The sequence below is a fragment of the Gorilla gorilla genome, chromosome 18 (assembly GCF_029281585.2).
Source record: "Gorilla gorilla gorilla isolate KB3781 chromosome 18, NHGRI_mGorGor1-v2.1_pri, whole genome shotgun sequence".
In the NCBI taxonomy this organism is placed as follows: domain Eukaryota; kingdom Metazoa; phylum Chordata; class Mammalia; order Primates; family Hominidae; genus Gorilla; species Gorilla gorilla.
In genome coordinates this window covers 18513913-18530530 of record NC_073242.2, presented here as the reverse complement: position 1 = coordinate 18530530, position 16618 = coordinate 18513913, and the positions used below count along the sequence as shown (strand labels likewise).

Below are 16618 nucleotides of genomic sequence, written 5' to 3'. Positions count from 1 at the left end.
TGACAGAGCGAGACTGTCTCAAAAAAAAAAAAAAAAAAAAAAGATTTAGGAGAAACAAGTCCCGAAGCCCTGACCCTAACATGCAAGGGTTAGTGGAGATGTGGGACTTCAACTCAGCTTCTCCGTTGAGTCTGGCTGTCTCCGGGACGCAGGCACCTGCTTGCACACCTCCACGGTGGCGATCCCGCCCCCTTAGTAGCGTCCTTAGCTCGGCACTTCTTGCAGGGAAGTTCCTCTTGGCCCAGACCCTCGTCCTAGGCCCCGCGTGGTGGGGGAAGCGAAAGGGGCAGCGTGGGGAAGTGGCCGAGGGGTCGGGTCCGGGGTGGTCTGCAGAGAGGCAGGCGGCGGTGCGGAGCCGGGAACCACGCGCTCACCCGCGGAGTCGGACGGGCCCGGCGGGGGTGGGCGAGACACTGGGAACAGCGGCCAGCTCCAGAGGGCGCGAGGCGGGGCGCGCGGGGAGGGAGGGGAGGGGGGCGCGGCGAACGCGCGCGTGCGCAGTTCGTGTGTGGGCCCGCGGGGGCGCGCGCGGCTGGGGGGCAGTGAGGGTCGCCTCGGCGGCGAGCAGCACGGCGGGAACATAGCGCGCGGAACTGGCGCGCGCGCCTAGCTGGCGGGACCCTTAGCTCGAGGAGGACGCGGCCCGGACCCGGTGGATGTGGAGCAGTCGCCGCTGCGGGCGCCCAAGCCGACCCAAGGGCCGACCCCCGCAAGGAGCTGAAGGAGGTGGGAGCCCCAGTCGCCGCGGGCGTCGGCGCCGGTGAGTGCGTGAGGGGCTCGGGCCGGGAGACTTTCTTTGTGAAACTCCGGCGGTGGGAGCCGGGCCGGGCCTCAGCGGCTGAGGAGTGCCTGTGAGGCGGAAGGCGTCTCGCAGTCCGGGTTCCATCCCAGCCGCTAGCCGTCAGGCGGCGGGACCTGGTCCGCCGCCTGCCTGCCTCAGTTTCCACGGGAGTGTGTGCGGGTGTGTGAGGGTGTGTATGGGTGTTGGCCTGCGCACACCGGAGGGGGGTCGGTATACTGTCAGCGCCTAATGCGCGCGGCGCCTCCCCCCTCCCCCCAGTCCCCGTGGGGCGGAACCTGGGGACTGGAGTCCACCGGAGCAGTAGGCGGCACCCGCGGGGAGACAGGTGTCCGCACAGCCCGGGAGGCTCAGGTGCTACCTTTCCCTGGTGGGGTTTGTGAGGAGTGAGCTCTTCGTTCCCGGAGGCGAGCAAGTCTGTCGGTGGCTCATCACAGAGCGCCGTTTTGGAAAGCGTTCCACCCACCTCAGCTTCGTGCTGTGTTTGGGCCACTAGTCAGGGGGAAGGATGCTGAGCGACATGGACTTTAGAGGTGAGGCTCCCGCTGGACGGGATGGGTCTGGGCTCTCGAGCTTACCCCCACCCTTTGCTCCCAAACCCGTTAGAGCGTAGGAATCATTGGGAGCACCTGATAAAAATGCCACGGATGGTGGCTCACCTAAGCAGGGAAGCCGATTTGGAACTTAAACAAGCTCCCAAGTTGTGATCAGTCGAGCTTGGCAAGCGCTGTTTTAGAGAGTAGGCTTCCTGCAAGCAGGAGCCGGTGTTGTGTATACCTCACCATGGCATCTTGGTACCTGGCATGGTGCCGGGCACACGGTAGATGATCAGAAAATATCTGTAGAAAGTCTAAATTATTAGGGAGAGTGCAGCATAGGAGTTCTTGAGACATTTTCGGGAGCTTCTTGAGATTAATATCTGTCAGATTTGTTTTACAGTATATTTTTCTCAGCTCCCAACTTTTGTGATTGTTTTTAATGCCATGTTTTCAGTATGTTCTAGGCAAAAGCAGGGTATATGTTGCTTAGTATACACTATCGACTAGGCCGGTTGTGGTGGCTCACTCCTGTAATCTCAGCACTTTGGGAGGCAGATTGCTTGAGCCCAGGGGCTTGAGGCTGTAGTGAGCCAAGGAGTTAGAGACCAGTGTGGGAAACATAGCGAGGCTCGTCTCCGCAAAAATTAGCTGGGTGTGGTAACGTGCACTTGCAGTCCCAGCTACTCTGGAGGCTGAGGTGGGAGGATCGCTTGAGCTCAGGAAGTACAAGTTGCAGTGAGCCAGGGTTGTGCCACTGCATTCCATCCTGGATAACACAGCGAAACCCAGTCTCTTAAATAAGTAAATAAATACATAAATGATTATGTATACTCCAGCTAGGTTAAAATGAATTCTGAATCAAAATTCTAAATTAAAATATGCATGTTTCTTTGTCTTCATCATTTGAGAACACTAGGCTTTTAGGATTTCATTCCATTGAGGCAGGTAAATATCTACATTTTTGACAAAGCAAATATGAATTACTGTTAGTTCAAGAAAAGTGGGAATTTGCTTAAACCTGAGTATTTGTAGTCTTTGTGACTTTTTTAAATTTTAAATTTAAATTTTCTTTTTTTTTTTCTTTTTTTTTGAGATGGGGTCTCACTCTGTCATCCAGGCTGGAGTGCAGTAGCACAATCTCAGGTCACTACAAGCTCCACCTCCCAAATTCAAACGATTCCCCTGCCTCAGCCTCTGGTGTAGCTGGCATTACAAGTGTGTGCCACCACGCCCAGCTAATTTATGTATTTTTAGTAGAGAGGAGGTTTCACTGTGTTGCCCAGGCTGGTCCCAAACTCCTTGACCTCAAGTGATCTGCCCACCTTGGCCTCCCAAAGTGCTGGGATTACAGATGTGAGCCACAGCACCTGGCCTTATTTTTATTTTTTTGAGACAGACTCTCAGTCTGTCGCCCAGGTTGGAGTGCTGTGGCATGATCTCCACTCACTGCAACCTCCACCTCCCAGATTCCAGCGATTCTAATGCCTCAGCCTCCTGAGTAGCTGGGGTTACTAGACCCAGGTAATTTTTGTTGTATTTTTTTAGTAGAGACTGGGTTTCCCTATGTTGGCCAGGCTGCTCTGGAACTCCTGGCCTCTAGTGATCCACCTGCCTCGTCCTCCCAAAGTGCTGGAATTACAGGCATGAGCCACTGCCCCCAGCCAGTCTTTGTGATATTTTGAAATTGACGTTTATATTTTGTTCAGAGTCAAAGCTAAAATAGAATTGTTTGAAAATTAATATTTCAGGAACTATTTTTTAATTAAGTTGAATTTTATTTTATTAGTTTCATTTCAGTAGGGTTTTAACCTAAAATATATATATATACATATACACATAAATATGTATATATATATGTTTTATTTTATTTATTTATTTTTTTTCCTGAGACGGAGTCTTGCTCTGTCACCCAGGCTGGAGTGCAGTGGAATGATCTTGGCCTCACTGCAGCCTCCACCCTCCCGGCTCAAGCAATTCTCCTTCCTCAGCCTCCCAAGTAGCTGGAACTACAGGTGCCCGCCACTACACCTGGCTAATTTTTATATTTTTAGTAGAGATGGGGTTTCACCATGTTGTCCAGGCTGGTTTTGAACTCCTGATCTCAAATGATCTGCCCTCCTTGGCCTCCCAAAGTGCTGGGATTACAGGTGTGAGCCCCCGTGCCTGGCCTAAAAAATATTTTTAAAGACAGGATCTAGCTATGTTGCCTCAGCTGGTCTTGAACTCCCAGTCTTGGCCTCAAGTGATCCTTCTTCCTCAGCCTTCTGAATAGCTGGAAGCACAGCTGTGAGCCAGCACACATGGCTTTTTTTATTTCTAATAAAAAAGTTAATAGAGTTTCTTGTTTCACTGGACAAAATATGCATATATAGGAAGGAAAGACTTTTGGACTTGAGATTGCACTGAAGAAGAAAAATGGAAAAATTAAGCATTTTAGTCTCTCAGTGTGTTATTTTTGTAGCTTATACAGATATGTCTTTTTAAAGTGTCTTTAAAAAGCTTTATTGAGATAAAGATAAATGAGATAAATTCACCTACCATGAAATCAACCCCTTGAGTGCAGAATTTTGTGGTTTATAGTATGTTCACAGAATCGCACAAACAGGACAGGTATCTAGATACTTTCAGACCATTTTCATCAGTCCACAAGAAATCCCATACCCATTAGCAATCATCCTTATTCCCTTTTCCCCTAGTCCCTGGCAATAACTAGCTTACTTTCTGTCTCTGAGTTTAGCTGTTCTGGAGGTTTCACAGAATGAAATCTTACTACATATGGTCTTTTGTGATTGACTTCTTTCACTTGGCACAGTGTTTTCAAGGTTTATCCATGCTGTAGCGTGTATCAACACTTCATTCTTTTTTAATGCTGAGTAATCTTTTGAATGGCTATACCATATTTTATCAGTTCCTCTGTTGATAGGCACTTGAGTTTTTTCCCCAATTTTTGGCTATTATGCACAATGCTGCTGTGAACATTTGTGTACAAATTTTAGTGTGGATGTGTATTTTCATTTCCCTTGGGTATATCCCTAAGGAATACACTATCTGGGTCATATGATAATTGTTTAAGACTACAGGCACGTGCCACCACACCTGGCAAATATTTAAAAATTTTTTGTAGATAAAGGGTCTTGCTATTTTGCCCAGGCTGATCTTGAACTCCTGGCCTCAAGAGATCCTCTCACCTCAGCCTCCCAGAAAGTGTTAGCATTACAGATGTGAGTCACTGCACCTGTAAAAGAGGCTCATACCTCTTTTTATGTATTTTTTTTTTTTTGAGACAGGCTTTCACTCTGTTGCCCAGGCTGGAGTGCAGTGGTGGGATCACAGGTCACTGCAGCCTGGACCTCTCTCCATATGATTCTAGCTGTGGGTGTCTTTCCTGTAGTTTTTATTATGTTGTGGTATGTTTCTTCTGTACCCGTTTATTTGAGGATTAATAGCATGAAGGGATGTTGAATTTCATCAAATGCTTTTTCAGTTTCAGTTGACATGATCATACTGTTTTTGTCGTTTATTTGGTTGATATGATGTATCACATTGTATGTTGAGTGACCCTTGCATCCCAGGGATACATCCCACTTGATCATGATGAATTATCTTTTTAATGTTTTACTGAATTTGATTCACTGGTATTTCGTTGAGAATTTTTGCATCAATATTAGAGATACTGGCCTGTAGTTTCCTTCTTTGATGCCTTTGTCTGATTTTGGTATCACAGTAATAATGGTCTCATAGAATAAGTTTGGAAGTATTCCCTCCTGTTTTTCAAAATAGTTTGAGTAGGATTTGTACTAGGTCATTAAATTGTTTGGTGTGAAGCCATCAGCAGTGAAGACATCAGTTCCTGGGCTTTTCTTTACTGGGAGACTTTTTCTGATGGCTTCAATCTCATTACTTGTTACCAATCTGTTCTGGTCTTGGATGTTTTCATTGTTCAACCTAAGTAGGTTGTATGCATCTAGGAATTTGCCAATTTCTACTAGGCTTTCCAATTTATTGGCATATAATAGCCAGTTATGATCCTTTGAATTTCTGAAGTATTAGTTGTAATGTCTCCCTTTTTTAATCTGTTGATTTTATTTATTTGAATCTTGTCTCTTTTTTCTTAGTTAGCCTGGTTAAAAGTTTGTCCATTTTGTTTTGCTTTCCAGAAAACCAACTTTTCATTTCATCTTGTGTGTTTTTCCTTTCAATTTTATTTCTGCTACGATCTTATTTATTTTTCTTATTTTTGGTTTAGTTTGTTGTTATTTTACTGGTTATTTAAGATGTATTGTTTGTTTGAAGTTTTTCTTTTGTTTGGATGGTAGGCACTTATAGCTGTAAATCTCTGCCTTTGTATTGCTTTCTGCATCACAAGTTTTGGTATCCTGTGTTGTCGTTACCCCTTGTTTCATGAAATTTTTGAATTTCTGTCTTAGTATCTTCATTGACCCGCTAGTCATTTATTCAGGAGGGTAGTGTTTAACTTCCATGCGATTGTATTGTTTCCAAAATTACTCTTCTTATTGATATCTAGTTTTATTCCTTTGTAGTCAAAGAAGATGGCCACGGAGACAGCAGTGTGGTCAGAGTGGTAGGAGCTGGCCATCGGCGAGAGCTGCTCCATGTCTGGCTGCTGGGTGCTAGAGCCTGTGGCCCACTGGCTTGCCTCACTGTGGTTGGTGGTGGCGGTGACAGAGACTGCAGCATGAAGAGAGTGGTAGGACAGGGGCTATCCAGGGCTGCACCTTTCACAGTGTGGGGTGGGTTGGGGGTGCTATCCAGGGTGTCATTGCCTGCATTAGGGGTACTGGTTGGTAGCACTGTACAGGGCTGCACTTCCCATGGCAGTGAGGGTGGGTTATGGGCACTTTCTGGGGCTGCAATGCCCGTGGAGGAGGACAGGTTAGGGCACTATCAGGTATACGCTACTAGCGGCATTGGGGGATGGAGGTGGGGGGCGCTATTGAGGGCAGGACTAGCCGTGGAGCGGGGGCGAGTTCGGTGCTATCAGGGGCTGCACTGCTGGCAGTGGTCAGCAGAGTTGGCATCCAAGGAAGGAGTGGTTCTCCTCTCCCTGACCCCACACTCCAGAGGGCGACCCACTCTTGGTCATACTGGAATGTGGCAGGCACGCAGCGTTTGCGTGGGAATCCTGAGCACGGCAGAGCCACCACACCCACCATGGTTCCTGGGCCTGTGCACTGTGGGTCTGTGCCTCAGAGGCTGCCAGGCACCCCTGGGGACACCATGGGGGACAGGGCCCTGTGTGTGGAGGCGTCTGGAACAGGAATTGTCACCTGGGTGCAGAGGGCTGGCTGGGTCTGAATTTTTCTGCTTCTCCTGCTCCCCGAGGAGTGCAGCCCCGGTGGGCCCAATGGTTCCTGTGGAGTGGGGAGCTGGGTGCTGTGGTGTCTCCAGCACCCACCCCAGACCCCAGTTCCCGGCCAGCTTGGGCCAAAAGGAGAGGCTGGACTTTGGAGGGTGGGTGTGAGTGCCTTTGCTGAAACTGGCCCCTGCCACCCAGTGGCCAGCATGACAAGTTGAGGCTCTAACCCTTCCACCCCTCACATCTTCCTCTAGGCTTTTCTGGCTTTGCCCACCCAGCTGCTCCGTGCCAGGAGGAGGAGGAGACACCTAGAGCCTGCGACACCACGACTTGCCTCACTGCGGGTGGGTGGCAGCGACAGAGACTGCAGTGTGCCAGAGCGGTAGGAGAGCGGCCGCGCTAGGAGGGCAGGCGGCTGCAGCCAGGGTTGGGGGTCAGGCTTACAGCGATGGACGGGCTGCAGCAGTGGCCAGGTGGTAGGCGCCTTGTAGGGCAGGCTGGTGCATTGGCAATGGGCCTGGCTTTGCCCTGCATTGCCCTGTACCTGCCCTACTGTTACATGGACTGTCTCGGCCGTGTCCTGCTCTGGTCCCATCCTGACCCTGTCTTGGCCCTGTGCTACCCTGTCCCTGCCCTGGTCTTGCCCTGGCACTGGCCCTGCCCTGAACCGGCACTGGCCTGACCTTGGCTCTGGCCCTGGCTCTGGCCCTACCCCTTGTCCTGACCCTGGTCATGTCATGGCACTGGCCCTGCCAGTGGTCATGGTCCTACTCCTGTTCTGGCCCTGACCTGGCCTTGGACATGTCCTGGTCTTGCTTTGGCCCATCCCTGCCCTGGCCCTACCATGGGCCTGCCTTTTCTGCCCTCTCCTGGCACTGACCTTGCCCTGTCATGGCCCAGTGGTGCCATTGCCCTGCCTTACCCTGCACTGGTTGTGCCTCGGCCCCGCTTGGTGCTGGCCACTCCCTGGACCTGCCCAGACCCTGCCTCGACTTTTGCCCTGCCCTCACTACGGCCTGGCCCTGGCCCTAGCCCTGGTCCTGCCATATCCCTGGCCCTGCCCTTATCCAGGCCCTGCCCCTGCTGCTGCCCTGGCCCTGGCCTGGAACCTGGTCCTGTCAAGGACCTGCCCTGACTCTGCCATGGTCCTGGCCCTGCTCTGCCTTGTTCCTGGCCCTGACCCTTTCCTGGCTCTGCACTGGCCTCTCCCTGGCCCTGAGCTGGCAGTGGTCTGCCCCTGGTCTGGCCATCACCATGCCCTGCTGTGCTCTGGATGTGTCATCACCCTGCCCTGGCCCTACTCTGCCTTTGACCCTGCCCTGGCCTTACCTTGGCCCTCACCCTAGTCTTCGCTAGGCCCTGTTCTGGAGCTGGCCCTAGCACAGACCTGGCCCTGACCCTGGCCCTGGTCTTTGTCCTGCCATAGCCCTGGCCCTGAAGTGGACTTGGAGGTGTCCTGGCCCCGGCGTAACATGGCTCTGCATTGGCCTGTCCCTGCCCTGCCCCTACCATTGCCTTGCCCTGCTCTGCCCTGTCCCAGTACTGACCCGGCCATGCTATTTCCCTGCCCCACCCTGCCTTGGCTGTGCCCTGGCTCAGTTCTGGCCCTGGCCCCGGCCCTGCCCTGGACATGTTCTAACACTGCCTCAGCCTTGGCACTAGCCTGGCTCTTTCTTGGCATCAGTCCTGCTCTCTCTGTGGACCGGCTCTTGTCCTGTCCTCTACTGGCCATACCATGCCCTGCCCTGCCCTGCCCTGACTCAGCCCTGGCTCAGCCCTGGCCCAGCCTTGGCCTTGGCATTGCCCCTGGTCCTGCCATATTTCTTGCCCTGTCCCTACCCTGGCCTTGGCCCTGACCCTTACCTTGCTCTGGCCCTGCCCTTGCCCTAACACAGCCCCTGGCCCTGTCATGGCCCTGCCCTGGACCTGTCCTGGCCCTGGCCCTGGCCCCTCCCTGCTTGAGACCTTGCCCTGGTTCTCCTCTGGCCCTGACCCTGAAATGCCTGGCCCTACCCTGGCCTTGCACTGCTCTGGCCCTTGCCCTGACTGTGGTCCTGTCACTGGCCTAGCGCCAGCCCTGTTGCTGGTCTTACCATGGCCCAGACCCTGCCTTGGCCCTGCCCTGACACTGTCCTGGACCCTGGCTGTACCAAGATCCTGCACTGTCCTTGCCCTTGTTTTGCTCCTGCCCCAAACCTGGTCCTGCCCAGGCCCAGGCCCTGGTCCTCCCCTGGCTGTTCCCTGGCCCTGCCCAGGTCTTGGCACTGGCCTGGCCCTGCCCTGCCTTGGCCCTATGCTTTCCTGGCCCTGCCTTGACGGCCCTGGTCCTGCCTTGGCCCTAGCCTGGCTTTGACCCTGCCCTGGCCCCACCTTGGCCTTCATCCTAGCCTTACCTGGGAACTGTGTTGTACCTGGCCATAGCACAGACCTGGCTGTGGCCCTGGCCCTGCCATGGCCCTGCCCCAGACCCTAGCCCTGCCAGGTACCTGTTCTGGCCCTGCTCTGGGCCTGGCTTTGTCCCTGGTTCTTAGATGACCCTGGCCCTGCCCCTGCCCTTGTCCTTGCCCTGGCACTGGCCTTGGACATGTCCGTGGTCCTAACCCTGGCCCTGCCCTGGAGCTGCCACTGTCTTGGCCCTGCCCTGGCTCTGGCCCTGCCCCGGCCCTGGCCCTGCCCCGGCCCCAGCCGTAGACCTGCCCTGGTTGGTCATGCCCTACCTTAACACTGTGCTACCCTGGACCTACTCCACCCTGCCCTGGCCCTGCCCTCCCTTTGGCCCTGCCCTGACCCCACCTTGGCCCTCACACTGGCCCTAGCACATACCTGGTCCTATCTGTGGCATTGGCCTGGCATTGACCCCTGCTCCTGACCCTGCTCCTGCCATGGCCCTGGCCCTGCCAATGACCCTGACAGCCCTGGCCCTGGCTCTGTCTTGGCCCTGGCCCTGAACTGGCCCTGCCCTGACCCTGGCCCTGAATTGGATTTGCAGGTGTCTTGTCCCTAATTTAACTTGGCCCTACCATGGCCCTGTCCCTCTCCTGGCTCTGTCCTGGTCTTGTGCTGACCCTGACCCAGACCTTGGCCCTGCCCCAGCCTTGTCCTTGACCTGGCCATGGCCCTGCCTCTGCCCTGGACCAGCGCTGTCACTGGCATGGACCCTGGCCCTGGCCCTTTGCTACTTAAGGCCATACCCTGTCCCAGCCCTGGTCTGACCCTGTCCTGGCCCTAATTTGGCCTGGCTCTACCCTGGCATGCTATTCTGGCCTTAGCCCTGTCCCTGTCCCTGTCCCTGTCCTGGCCCTAGCCCCATTGCTGGTCCTGCCATGGCTCTTATCCTGACATTGCCCTTTCCTGGTCCTGGCCCTGGCCCTGTCCCAGCCCTGTTCTGGCCCTGGTCTGAACCCTGGCCCTGCAATGGACCCTCCTTGGTCCTACCCAGACCCTGGTTCTGGCCCTACCTCTGCCCTGGCCATACCTTTGCCCTGGCCTGGACCCCGGTACTGGTCCTTGTCCTGCCCCAGCCGTGTCCCTGGCCCTGCTCTGCCTGTGCTCTGTTCTATCCTGGGCTGGCCCTGCCATGGCCTGGTCTTGCCATTGCCCTGCCCTAGCCTGCCCTGCTTGTGCCCTAGATCTGCCCCGGCCTTTGCCCCTGTCTTGGTTCCAGCCTTGACTCAGCCCTGGACCTTCCCTGACCTTGCCTCAGCCCTGGCACTACCCTGGCCTTGGCTTGGCATTTGCCCTACTCTCTCTATGGCCTGGCTCTGGTCCTGCCCTGCTCTGCTCTTGTTCTGTCCTGGCACAGCCCTGGCCCTGCCGTATCACTGGCTCTGGTCCTGCCCTTATGCAGGCCTGACCCTGCCCCTGCCTTGGCTTTGGCCTGGACCTTGGCTGTACAGTGACCCTGCCATGACCCTTTCCTGGCCCTGGCCTGGAACTTGGCCCTGCCAAGGACTCGCCCTGGCTCTGTCATGGCCCTGGCCCTTTCCTGGATTTGGATGTGTCCTTTCCCTTATTTGCCCCGGCCCTTCCCTGGCTCTGCCATACCCCTTCTCTGGGGTAGGGCCAGGGTCAGGACCAGGGTAGGGCCATGGTAAGGCCTGAAGATGGGAAGGGCTGGGGCAGCAGCAGGACCAGGGAAGGGTCAGGGCCAGTGATGTGGTAGGACTAGGGGCAGAGCCGGCACTAGGGCTGAGCCGGGGCAGAGCAGGAGAGATTACATTAGGCTATTACATAAAATTTTTATTTTAGATTTTTAAGATAACTGTAGTAGTGGTAATAATGTCTATACTATGTTGTTTGTAATAGTAATAATGTTTGCAGTAGATAATCACTAAATTTTAACTAATACTATCTTTGCTTCCAGTAGTGTTCTATGAGTACAATTTTATCAATATGTAAATATGTGAGGCATTGATTCTCACAATAATTCTATGTGCTAGGTACTTAAAGCATCCCCATTTTCCAAATGTAGGAAACAGGCATAAAGAAGTTAAATACTTGGCCAGATTACTCCTGTAATCCCAGCACTTTGGGAGGCCAAGGCAGGCAAATGGCTTGAGCTCAGGAGTTTGGAACCAGCCTGGGCAACATTGTGAAACCCCATCTCTACTAAAAATGCACAAAAAGAGCTGATTGAAGTTTCTTGTAGGATTCTGGTTATAAAACACTGGTCAAACACACAGGGCATGGATAGGGCAGGGCCAGGGACAAGGTCAGGTCAGGAAGGGGCCAGGGCCAAGGCAGGGCCAGAGCTGGACTTGGAGGTGTCCTGGTCTGATTTGCCCTGTCCCAACGTTGGCCCAGCCCTGCTCTGGCACTTCCTGTCATGCCCTGTCCCTGGTCTGAGCATTGGCCCTGGCCCTGTCCTGCTTCTGGCCCTGCCCCAGAGTTGACCAGGCACTGCCATGGCCCAGTCCTGCATTGCCCTGCCCTCTTCTGCCCTGGTGCTGCCATGGCCCTGCTTGGGCCCTAGCTCTGCCTCTACTCTGGACCTGCCCTGACTCTGCTCAGCCCTGGATCTACCCTGACTCTGCCTTGGTGTTGCCCTCCCATCTCTATGGCCTGGCTCTGGCCCTGCCTTGCACAGGCCATGCTCTGCCCTGCATGTCCCAGCCTGGGCCCAGCCCTTGCCCTACCATATTTCTGACCCCAGCCGTACCCTTGTTCTGGCCTTGACCCTGCCGTGGCACTCTCCTGGCCCTTCCTTGGTCCTGCCCTGCCCTTCCATGCCCTGGTCTTTCCCTCACCCTGCACTGGTCCTGCCCTGCCCTGGCAGTGCCTTGGCCCTGGCCCTGCCTTCTCCCTGGCCTTGCCCTTTCCCTGCCCTGGCCTGACCCCAGGCCTACCGAGTCCATGAAATGACCCTGGACCTGCCTTGCCATCATCTGTCCTGGCCCTGTATTGTCCCCACCATGCTCTGGTCCAGCGCTTACCCTGGCCCTGTTGCTAGTCCTGCCACTGCTATGGCCCTGCCCTGTTTTTGGCCATGACCTGTGCTACCCTAGCCCTGCCCCACCTTGGCCTTGGCCCTACTGTGGCCTTTTCCTACCCTGGCCTGTCCGTACACTGGCCATTTCTACCCTGGCCTTGCCCTTCCCTGGTCTTGCCCTGCCCTGGCCTTGCCCTGCCCTGGGCTTGGCTTTGCCTTATCCTGGTCCTGGTTCTGCCCTGGCCCTGCCCTTTCTCTGGATCCTCTCTGGTTCTGCCTTCTCCCTGGCCCTGCCCTTGCTCTGGCCCTGTTCCTGGCTCAGCCTTGACCCTGGCCCTGGCCCTGACAATCCCCAGGCCCCACACTGGCCATGCTTGGCCCTGGCCCTGTGCTATCTTAGTACAGGGCCTTGGCTTTGGCCCTGTGCTATCTTAGTCCTGCCCTGGCCCTGAACTTGCCCTGGCCCTGAACTTACCCTGGCCCTACCCTCACCCTACACTGACCCTGCCCTACCCTGGCCTTGCGCTGACCTGGCCCTGCCTTTGGCCTGCCCTGGCTCTGGTTCTGCCCTGGCCTTGCCCTTGCCCTGGACCCTCCCTGGCCATGTTTTTACTGTGGTCCTTCTCTGGCCTTGCCCTTGCCCTTTCCCCTTTCTGGTCCTGCCATGTTTCTGGCCCTGCCCTGTCCATGTCCTGGACCTGACTCTGGCCCTGGACCTCCCTGTCCCTGCCCTGCCACACCCTGGCCCGTTCCTTGCTCTACACTGACCCTGCCCTGCCTTGGCCCTGTGCTACCCTAGCACTGCCCTGGCCTTCTGCTGGCCCTGATCCTGCCATGGCCCTGGCCCTGCCATGTCCCTGCCCTGGCCCTGGTTCTGCCCTACTTCTGGCCCTGGCCTTGGTCCTCTTATGTCCCTGGCTGTGACCCTGCCCCTGGTTTTTCTCTGGCCATGACCCTGCCCCGGTTCTGTCCTATCCCTGGCCCTGTCTCAGTTCTGTCCTAGCCCTGGCCTTTCACAGTACTTTATGCTTAGTAAGGGCTCCATAGTGTCTGTGAGTTGAATGTTGTGTTCATAGTATCTGCCAAAACAGAAAGAAAAAAAACAAAATCTGAAGATGAGAAGTTAAAGCTTTGTATATAATATGCCTTGAATTGTAAGTGCTTGGTATTATTTGTATTAAATGTAGGTCATGGTTTTGTACACATAACTCCAAACAATTGATACTGTTAAAAGAATATATGAATATATGAAAGAATATATAAACATAAGAATGTATGAGTATCTAATGACCTCTCCAAATTAATTTTTATTTTTAGCTCTATTAGATTTTTCTCAGTGTAACAAATGTTTATTCCTATGTAATTAAGGGCATATTTCCTGTACAGAATATTCATATTACTTAATTGAAAATTATATAATGCAAAAATATAATACTATTTTTAGGCCAGGCATGGTGGCTCATACTTGTAATCCCAACATTTTGAGAGGCCAAGTTTGGAGAATCATTTGAGTCCAGGAGTTGACCAGCCTGGGCAACATATTGAGACCTTTTCTTTATTAAATAAATAAATAAGTAAATAAATAGGATGGGCACTGTGGCTCATGTCTGTAATCCCAGCATTTTGGGTTGCGAAGGCAGGAGGATTGCTTGAGCCCAGGAGTTTGAGACCAGCCTGGGCAGCATAGCAAGACTCCATCTCTACAAATAATAAAATATTAACCAGGTGTGGTGGTGTGCACCTGGGGTCCCAGCTACCTGGGAGGCTAAGGTGGGAGGTTTGCTCGAGGCTGCAGTGAACTGTGAATGCACCACTGCATTCCAGCCTAGGCCACAGAACAGGACATTGTCTACCAATAAATAAGTAAAAATATAAATAAAAATAAGTAAAAAGAAATATAAGTAAATATAAATATAAATACATATAAATATAACAATGAATACATGAAAACAAACAATTTTTAAATTTAACATCACTGAGGGCATCCTATCCATTTCATTTCATGATTCCATTACATCATTTCACTTAGATGAAATAAGATTACTTGAGATGAGATGAAATGATGAGATGAAATGATGAAATGATGAGGTGAAATGATGAGATGAAATTTTGAGATGAAATGGTGAGTAGAAATGATGAGATGAAATGATGAGATAAAATGACAAAATTGAAAAGAAATTGAAATGAGATGAGATGAAATGAGATGATGGATGAAATGATGAGATGAAACGAGATGAAATGAGAAGAAATGATGAGATGAAATGAAATGAAATAATGAAATGATATGAAATAATGAAATTGAGATGAGATGAGATGATATAATGAGATAAAATGATGAGATGAAATGAGATGAACGATAAGATGAAATGATGAAATGAGATGATAAGATGAAATGATGAGATGAAATGAGATGAAAAATGATGAGATGAAAAATGAGATGAAATAATGAAATGAGATGAAATGAAATCAAATAATGAAAGGAAATTATGAAATGTAATGATGAAATAATGAAATGGCAATGATGAGATGAGAAGAAATGATGAGATGAAATGATGAGATGAGATGAAATGATGAGATGAAATGAGATGAAATGATGAGATTAAATGATGAGATGAGATGTGATGAAATGAGATGAAATGATGACATGAAATCAGATGAAATAATGAGATGAAATGAGATGAAATGAGATGAAATGATGAGATGAAATGAGATGAAATGTGATGAGATGAAATGACATGATGAAATGAAATAATGAAATGAAATGATGAAATGGAATAATGAAATGGAAATGATGAGATGAGATGCAATGAGTTGAAATGATGAGATGAAATGAGATGAAATGATGAGATGAAAAGATGAGATGAGACGAGATGTGATGAAATGATGACATGAAATGACATAAAATGAGATGAAATAAGATGTAATGAATGAAATGAGATGAAATGATGAGATGAGATGAAAAGAAATGGTGACATAAAGTGATGATATGAAATGATGATATGAAATGATGAGATGAATGATGAGATGAAATGATGAGATAAGAGGAGATGATGAGATGAAATGATGAGATGAACTGATGAGATGAAATGAAATGAAATGAAATAATGAAATAATGAGATGAAATGATATGAAATAATGAAATAAAATGAAATTGAAATGAAATTGAAATGAGATGAGATGAAATGATAAGATGAAATGATGAAATAAAACGATGAAATGATGAGATGTGATGAGATGAAATGAGATGACATGACATAAAATAATGAAATGAAATAATGAAATGAAATTGAAATGAGATGAGAAGATACGAGACGAGATGAAATGATGAGATGAAATTAAATGATAAGATGAAATGAGTTGATGAGATGATGAGATGAAATGATGAGATGAAAAGATGAGATGAAATGAAATGAAATGATGAGATGAAATTAGATGAAATGAAATTAGATGAAATGTAATGAGATGAAATGACATAATGAAATGAAAAAATGAAATGAAATAATGAAATGAGGTGAAATTAAATGAGATGATGAAATTAAATGATGAAATGAAATAATGAAATGGAAATGATGAGATGAGATGAAATGATGAGATGATGAGATGCAATGATGAGATGAAATGATGAAATGATGAGATGAGATGTAATGAAATGAGATGAAATGAATGAGATGAAATGAAATAATGAAAGGAAATTGAATTGAGATGAGATGAAATGATGAGATAAAATGAGATGAAATAAGAAATGATGAGATGAAATGATGAAATGATGAGATGAGATGAAATGAGATGAAATGATGAGATTAAATGATGAGATGAGATGTGATGAAATTAGATGAAATGACATGATATGATGACATGAAATCAGATGAAATAATGAGATGAAATGAGATGAAATGATGAGATGAGATGAAATGACATAATGAAATGAAATAATGAAATGAAATGATGAAATGGAATAATGAAATGGAAATGATGAGATGAGATGCAATGAGTTGAAATGATGAGATGAAATGAGATGAAATGATGAGATGAAAAGATGAGATGAGACGAGATGTGATGAAATGATGACATGAAATGACATAAAATGAGATGAAATAAGATGTAATGAATGAAATGAGATGAAATGATGAGATGAGATGAAAAGAAATGGTGACATAAAGTGATGATATGAAATGATGATATGAAATGATGAGATGAATGATGAGATGAAATGATGAGATAAGAGGAGATGATGAGATGAAATGAGATGAAATGATGAGATGAACTGATGAGATGAAATGAAATGAAATAATGAGATGAAATGATATGAAATAATGAAATGAAATGAAATAATTAGATGAAATGATATGAAATAATGAAATAAAATGAAATTGAAATGAAATTGAAATGAGATGAGATGAAATGATAAGATGAAATGATGAAATAAAATGAAATTATGAGATGTGATGAGATGAAATGAGATGACATGACATGACATAATGAAATGAAATAATGAGATGAAATTGAAATGAGATGAGAAGATATGAGATGAGATG

General features: G+C 49.5%; 1 long non-coding RNA gene across 1 annotated transcript; it reads left to right on the top strand.

Annotated features, from left to right (window-relative positions):
* Window positions 1–517: 517 nt before the first annotated feature.
* LOC129527768 (uncharacterized) lies at window positions 518–13236 on the top strand. The gene is made up of 3 exons (XR_010131507.1): window positions 518–760; window positions 5880–6046; window positions 6910–13236. It is a non-coding gene; the product is annotated as an uncharacterized lncRNA (long non-coding RNA).
* The last annotated feature ends 3382 nt before the right edge of the window (window positions 13237–16618 follow it).